The following is an 8,823-nucleotide window of genomic DNA, read 5'->3' on the forward strand; positions in this document are numbered from 1 at the left end:
GACTCTTCCATTTCATAGTCTTTACAATTGGAATTCTTTACCCTGTGGGCTAACAAATTCAAATCATGTTAACTTTCAATTTATTTATTTATTTTTTTACAAGTTAAACTCTAATAGCATGGACTAAAGACTTATTTTGGGTTTGGCTTAAACTCTAGAAACAGTGAATGCCCAGAATGGAAGAAAGAGAATTTGAAGTCTCTATTTTAGAACTCACTGTTATTTTAAAAGACTTATAAATGCTTAAGAATAAACAGATTTCTACCAAAACATATTTTTTAAAAGGTCCTATCAATCAGGTAAAATTGAACTAATACTTCCATTGTGTACCAGAAGACACCCATATAAAGAAATGTGCTAGTGTAGAACTTATTTATTCATTCATTCTCTATCTTTAACCCTCTATAATCTCCAGGGTTAAGCATTTCTTCTTTTCAAATGATCTCTAAATACCTTCACTATGACATATATCAAAATGACTGCAATGTTGGTTTATTGGTCAGTCTTCACAACAATCATAATCATTTTTATCTTAAAAATAGAAAGTATTTCCTCTTTATCTTTGCATCTTCATATAGTAGTAGCAGTCTATAATATATGCTTAGTTAATATAGATATTACGCATATAATACACACACACAGAGAGAGAGAAATGACTAGCAGTTAGAAAAACAAGTGTTTCCCTAGATTTAAGAGGAATCCTGAAGATTATTATGAATTCCTGCTTCTGTTGACCTCTGAATCCACCACAGCCCATTAATTTACTTCTTAGGACTACGTTTTCTTCTTTCATTCTCCTGCCACCTTTATTCCAACAATCCCGAGCACTTGGCTGCCCTGTGCAATGGGGTTGCCTTGAAGGTTGGGAGTCTGGTGGGGGCTCAGATTATACCTCAGAAGAGAGTGCTTCACGTGCACTCGCCTAAAGGTTCACGGTCATTCCTTCTAAGAAGGGTTAGTCTGTAATTATTCTTCCCTTTAGGACCTTGCTGGCTGCTATCTTTCTCAATCCTCCTCTCAAAACGCTTGTTTTTCCAACGGCCAGAAATGAACATTTCCTTCACTTTGTTTGGTAAAATTAATGAACTTTTATTTGTATAAACACTCTCACTTAGACTATGCTTTTCAAAACAGCTCCTTGTCTTTAAAGGTGTTTCCCCAAGTATAAGAGCCATTCTCACTCCAAAAGGCGTGCTGGGTTTCTCCTTTTTCTTCATTTCTTTCTTTCTTTCTTTTTTTATCCTTACCAAGTATATTTTTTGGGGGCCTCGATCAGAAGAACTTGGGCCTCCTTTCACCGAGTATATTTTTCTGTTGGTTTTTAGATCGAGTGGAAGGGAGAGAGAGAGAGAGAGAGAGAGAGAGAGAGAGAGAGAGAGAGAGAAACATCAATATGAAAGAGATACACTGATTGGTTGCTTCCCACTGGACCCCAACCAGGGCCGAGGATTGAACCTGCAACCCAGGTACCTGCCCTTGACTGTGAATTGAACCTGAAACCCATCAGTCTGCAGGTCAATGCTCTAACTGCTGAGCCAAACAAGTAAGGGTCTTTTTCTTCATTTCTTTTATACTGATTGTGAAATATATAGGGTACCTTAATAGTTCAGATTTTTCTCTTTTAATGCATCTGTATAATTTTTACACAATTGAAATTTCTCTGGGTTGGACTGCCCTGTATTCCCATAGATGCACAGTTACAAGATCATCTCAAAATACTCTATTAGATATTCATCCTATAATAACCTTAGAGGAAAATTCTGTAGTATTCTTTTTCATAGCAGTCAAGCATACGTAAATGCTCAAGCTATTGGTATATATATAGAGATATAGTTATAGATACATCATAGACTTTTTTTTTTATATCAGTTTTAGGTCCACAGAAAAATTAAATGAAAGATACAGAGATTTCCCATATACCCCCTCTCCCTACCAGAGTGGCACATTTGTTACAAGTTATGAATCTACACTGATGCATCATAATCACCAAGAGTCCATACATTACAGGGTTCACTCTCAATGCTGTACACTCTGTGGCTTTGGACAGATGTGTAATGGCATTATCCACCATTGTGCTGTCATACAGAGCATTTTCACTGCCTAAAATTCCTCTGTGTATGCCTTGGCCAGTTTGGCTCAGCGGTTAAAGTATCGGCCCATGGGCCAGAGAGGCTCGGGTTCGGTTCTCGCTAAGGGCATGTACCTAGGTTGCTGTTTGTCCCCAGCCCCGGTTGGGATCATGTGGGTGGTGACCACGCAATGTGTCTCTCTCGTGTCGATGTTTTTCGCTCTCTCTCTTCCTCCTTCTCTCTCGCCTGCTCTATCTCAAGATAAATGCAAAAAAAAAAGTCCTCAGATGAGGATAAAAAAATAATAAAAATAAAAATCCTCTGTGCTCCACCCTCCCTTTCCCCAGCCTCCGGAAACCACTGACCTTTTTATTATCTCTGTAGTTTTGTGTGTTATATTTTATTTATTTTTTAATCGATTTCAGAGAGGGAGGAAGGGAGAGAGAGAGAGGGAGAGAAACATCTATGTGAGAGAGGCACATTGATTGGTTGCCTTCTGTATGTGCCCTGACTGGCGATCTAACCTGCAACTGTATGTGCCCTGACTGGCTATCTAACCTGCAACTTAGGTGTGTGCCCTGACTGGGAATCGAACCCACCACCTTTGGTGCACACAATGATGCTCCAACCAACAGAGCCACACTGGCCAAGGCTGTGTGTTATCAACTGTGTTCTTAATGCCCTGGCACAGATCTTTGCTCCAGTATAGCTAATTACTACTTTATTGTAAAATAATATCTTATAAAATAAACCCAACAACAACTCTAAAATATTTTCAAACAAATAGAAACATAAGAAAAAAATCCTGCCACAGTGAGCCTTTCACTTGGGCCCAGGCATTTGTCAAAATCTCTGCTAGAGACATTTATAGTACTTCTTTCTCTTTCCCTCTTCTTCATACCAATTTAAAGACATTGACCAGGCTCCACTTCCCAGCTGTGGCTCAATTTTTAGGCAATGGCACAAAATTTCTCAAAGGAACAGCAATCTTCAACAATCTGATTGGGAATGATGCATCTTGCCCCTCAAGTCCTGTTGTTTGTCAGTGCGAAATTCAGGGCCCAGAACATGCCAAAAATGCTTACTCCTAAGAAACTTTTGGAAGCAGAACAGCCTATAAACAGTGAGAGCCTTTAGAAAAGCTAAAGGGCCCAATGACTGTATTTGGAGATAACAAAGAGCTCAGATAAGACTCTTACCTAACTTCAACTAAAACAAAAGAACACCACACACACACACACACACACACACACACACACACACACACACACACAAACATGAATATTTTTGAGGTATTTTAGCTGAGAATTATTCTTCAATTGCTTCATTTTGTAGAAACACCATTTACTACAGCATCCAAATAACCTGCTCAACCCCTGACCCAAAACAGTGCAGATAAATGGTTAAGCTGCTTTGGATAAAAACAGGGAACCTCATGATAAAGATATAAAAGCTGGCATTTGGAAGTTTTAGTAAATATACATAAATGCCTCTTTCTTTCTTTCTCTCTTTCTCTCTTCTTTCTTTCTTTCTTTCTCTCTCTCTCTCTCTTTCTCTCTCTTTCTTTCTTTCTTTCTTTCTTTCTTTCGAGAGAGAGAGATAAAAATATCGATGAGAGAGAGAAGCATCAACATCGGTTGGCTTCTTTCTGCACCCCTACCAGGGATCGGGCCCACAACCCTGGCATGTGCCCTGACTGGGAATTGAACCAGCGACCTCTCGATGCATCGGTCGATGCTCAACCACTGAGCCACACTTTCCAGGCTCCCCGTATATTTCTATTTTAAGTTACAATTTATCTGATAAAAATCCTGATGGAACTTCAGTAAGATAGTTGCATTAAGGTGACTATAAAAGTCAGCTTCTAGGGACTTTTATAAATAGCTTACTTATCTAAGCAAAACTTGTAATTTTTTAAAACAAATATATAAACTGTTCAATAAAGAAAGTAATCTTTAAAATATATAGAAAGTTGTAATATATTGTCAATGGCTTATTATGTAAATAGTGTGGGAATGAATGTTTTGAGTAGGTGAATGAGGTATTGTTTTGGTGTCAAAAAAGGGCTAAGTATGACAAAGTTAATTTGTTTCAAAGCCATTCACTGCCTTTTCTGTTTGTGTTATGGAGTATAAGTCTGATTTTCAAGGCTTATGTTGACATTCCAGGAGATATAAAAAGTTCAGGGTCTTTGGAAAATAAAATGCCAATATGATTTATATCTTCATTAGATTAAAGAGCTACTACAATTAGTCTTTACCATTTCAAATCTTTTGATGAAGGAATTTTTCTGTAGAAATTAGAAGTGTGTGACCAGCTCAGTAGTTCCATTGGTAAATGAGAGATGAAGGGACACCTATCATTAGGTCTTATGAACTCTCCTATTCTTTCTGAATATTTTAGACTTAATTAGGTGTTATTTTTCTCTCTTATTTAAATTCAGAACATATGTCTCTGCACATTTCAGGAAGAGGGGAGAAATAATTACTCCTCGGCTGTAACTTCTTGGACTTTCAACTGGTCCCTATTTCTAGCCATCTTGTGCATGCCTTTCCAATTTGCCTGTTCAACTTTGGGTTGGGTGGAGGGCAGGGTGCTGGAGCTAAAGACAAGTCTCTAAACAAGAATACTTCATTTCTAAAGTTGAAATTTTTTTCTTCTTCCCGGTAACTGGCATTGGGTCTTGATATCACTACATTATGCTGGCCCATCGAGACCTGTAAGGCAGCCCTGCCCTGTACTCGTCAGCTTCTGCTACCTTGCCTGGCTTCAGCCCGCTCCCCCTGGAGAGCAACTCCTTCCAGTGTGGCCTCTCAACACTTGCTCACCGCGTTCTCTTCAGCCCACCTGGTGGTCTCTGCATCCTGGATCCTCAGACCAGTGCTTCTCAACTTACAAATAACCCAGGGATCTTATTTAAATGTATATGATCTGATCCAGCAGGTTATGACTGACTAGGGCTGATTATAAGATTCTAGGTTTCCAACAGCCCCCCTGGTGATGACAGCCTACTGATCTGTACACCACACTGTGAGTAGCCAGGCCTCAGAGGGTCTTGGAGTTTTCTACATGGTGATGAAAATTATTACCTAGTCATTTTCAAGGTTTCATCCCTGACTGGTCCCGTATCTGGTACATGTAGCCTCTGAAATGGTAAGGTAGCATCAATTGCCCAGTCTGGCCACTTCCTGGGAAGTGATCTCTGAGGTTCCTTGCTCTGCTTCTTGCACCAGAATGTTGCCCTCAGAATTTTCCTTTGCAGTTTCCTGATTCCAGACCTAGAATGTAGAAAAGGAGAATAGACTGGGAACTCAAAGGCTAAAATGAGAGTAACTTTTAGAAAAAGAGCCTATCCCTGGCCGGTTTGGCTCAGTTGTTAGAGCATCAACCCAAGGACCAAAGAGTTGAAGGTTTAATTCCAGGCAAGGGCACAACCTCTGTTGCAGTTCTGGCCCCAGCCTTGGTTGGGATCATGTGGGAGGCAACCAATTCTCACTTCAATGTTTCTCCCCCACACGCTCTATCTGAAGATAAATGAAAAAATACTTGAGGATTAAAAAATTTTAAAAAAAGAAAGAGAGCCTATGTTTCTGATGAAACAAGGGGAACACTGCCCTCCTTTACAGATTTTCTCTACCTAACTGCTGTATGATCACAGTCTACCTCATAAAGGCCCATCTCTTAAACCTCTTATTTCTAAGAGGAACATGTGAGTATCTCTCCCATAATAGGTCTTTCCCCACAAGCAAGATGATTAAGCTATATTCCCATATTACCAGAAAATAGTCATCTCAGAGTAGCATCACTAATCTATTGAAAATGTTCTAGCTGATAACTGCATATCTTTATCTTTACTATGTTTATACTGTTTATTTTTTTCATTTTTCTAAGTTAACAATGTAATACATGCATCTAATCTAAAAAATTAAATACTAAGATAATGAAAAATAAGTGTTTTCCAGATGTTAAGTATCACCATACTCTTAAATAATATATTTATTCTTTAACTTGTTGATTTATTTAAGTCATTTATTGACTTCCTGTTATAAGAGATTGAGCACATTCCCCTTCATCTTTTCTCTTCAAATATAGTCATATCAATGTTTCAGTTATTTTAATAATCAATGTTACATCATTATGATTAGAAAGTAAACTACAAATTCAGAACTTAAAAAGAAGATGGTACTAATTTATAAGAACTCCACTGGGAAAGAAAAAAGGGTCATGCTCGTGACCCATAATCTAGGCAGCCCCATTTTGGGGCTCCATAGCACATATACATTATAGGCTTTCTTTCTTATATGAGGACAACCTAAGACCCTAAGACCCCCTCCAAACATTGCCTTGTAGTCATCAGGGTTGGAGGGGCCACATATCACTCAGGTAGGGAAAAGGGGCTCCACAGTCCTCAAACTGGACCCTGTACTATAAATAATGAGCTTCAAACAGACTTATAAGAAGTGCTGAAAGCATATATTTGAATAAAGTCACAGTATTTGTCCAGCAAAACATTTAGAACTTATGTGAAGTTACAGTGCTCATCCAGGAAAGTAAAACATTAAAGATCTATTTGATAATAAAAACTTAAACTTTTTTTACCTAATTATTGACAGACAGACTTCATTCTCCAACAAGAGTCTAATATCTTTGTGGGTTTTTTGTTTTGTTTTGTTTTGTTTTGTTTTTATCCTCACCCGAGGATATTTTTCCATTTTTTGTACAGATAGAGTGGGAGGGAGAGAGAGGAAGGGAGAGAGAGAGAAACATCGACGTGAAGGGACACATCGAGTGGCTGCCACCCGCACGACCAACCAGGGCCGGGGACAAACTGCAACCGAGGTACGTGCCCTTAGCGGGAACCGAACCCAGGTCTCTCCGGACCACAAGCCGACGCTCTAACCGCTGAGCCAAACTGGCCAGGGCAAGAGTCTAATATCTTTGTAAATGGAATCTTGCCCTAGATAAAAATAAGAAAATAGTTACCATTTATTGCCCATTTTCTAAATCTGATAGACACTGTCCTCAGTATTGCCCTTTTAGTTTTACCCTTCATACTTAGGAAAAGCTAACTATTTAAATTCAGAGACTGAGGTCCCAAGCAACTTGCCAAAGATCCATAGAGACACCAAGTTCAGAGCCAGAATGGAAAACCAGGCCCCTATGACTTCTGTTTCCCCTCACCAGTGAGGCTGTGCTGTGTCCCAGCAATGAGCACTCTGCCACCCACACCCAGCCTCTCTGTTCCCTGTCGTGTCCCTCTCTTCTGCCAAAAGTGCTCAACAAACAATTATACTATCAGTCACATCTCAACATAAGTCACTTCTCTAATGAAGTATTAATGTGTTAATTTTTTCCTCAGGAATGAAGTGGATGCCTTCCCCTTACCCCCATTAAAAGTATCTAAGGTCTTCGTGAACTTGATAAACTTTGTATTTTTGTTAGCATTTTCTATCATCATTCTATGTATCAATCCAACCCTTGAACAGAGTTAGATCTCTAAATAGAAATTAGACACTACTGAGTAAATTTACCATTCTCAGAAGCTTTGTATACACTTTCTAGTACAGGGCTTGCACCAAGGAGAAGCATCATGTATATGTTTTCTGGCCTTTTCAGATCCTTATATTGTTAACTGCAGATGCATTACATATCATCATTATATAATATGTGTTTGTTCACATGACAAACATTTATTAAATACCAACCTATTAGATGCGGTGGACTTTTCTAGGCACTAGGGATATAGTAGAGAACAGGACAGGCACTCAAACAAACATGTTTTGTGTCAAATCAAAATAAATATGATGAAGAAAAATGATAGAGCGATAATAAACTGTGAGCAACTAGAGGAAAAAAACAAGGACTATTTTATATGACATGATGGGAGAAAACCCTGGTTAGATGTTATTTTAAGTAGAAAAAAACTGAAAACACTAAAGAAGACTTGTGGAAAAAGTCTAAGGAATTAATCCAAAAAAATTATTCACCATGACCAAGTGGGATTTATCCCAGGGATGCAAGGCTGGTACAATATTCGCAAATCAATAAATGTGATACACCACATAAATAAAATTAATAATAAAAACCACATGATCATATCAATAGATGCTGAAAAAGCATTTGACAAAATTCAGCATCCATTTCTGATAAAAAATGCTCAGCAATCTAGGAACAGAGAGATCATATCTCGACATAATAAAGGCCAGATATGAAAGACCTACAGCCAACATCATACTCAATGGACAGAAACTAAAAGCATTTCTCTTAAGAACAAGAACAAGACAGGGATGCCCACTTTCACCACTCTTATTTAACATAATACTGGAAGTCTTAGCCACAGCAATCAGATATGAAGTAGAAATAAAAGGGATCCAAATTGGAAAGGAGAAAATGAAACTGTCATTATTCGAAGATAACATGATATTACACATAGAAAACCCTAAAGACTCCATCAAAAATCTACTAGACTTAATAACTGAATTTGGCAAAGTAGCAGGAGACAAAATTAACGTCAAGAAATCAATGGCATTCTTATATACCAATGATGAACTCACAGAAAGAGAAACTAAAAAAAAAATCCCATTTACCATCACAGCAAAAAAAATTAAGATATATAGGAATAAACTTAACCAAAGAGGTAAAGTACCTATTTGCAGAAAACTACAGGACATTGAAAAAAGAAATAGAGGAAGATATAAAAAAGTGGGAGCACATACCTTGTTCATGGACTGGAAGAATTAACATCATTAAAATG

Source organism: Molossus molossus, unplaced genomic scaffold (assembly GCF_014108415.1).
Source record: "Molossus molossus isolate mMolMol1 unplaced genomic scaffold, mMolMol1.p scaffold_m16_p_10, whole genome shotgun sequence".
In the NCBI taxonomy this organism is placed as follows: domain Eukaryota; kingdom Metazoa; phylum Chordata; class Mammalia; order Chiroptera; family Molossidae; genus Molossus; species Molossus molossus.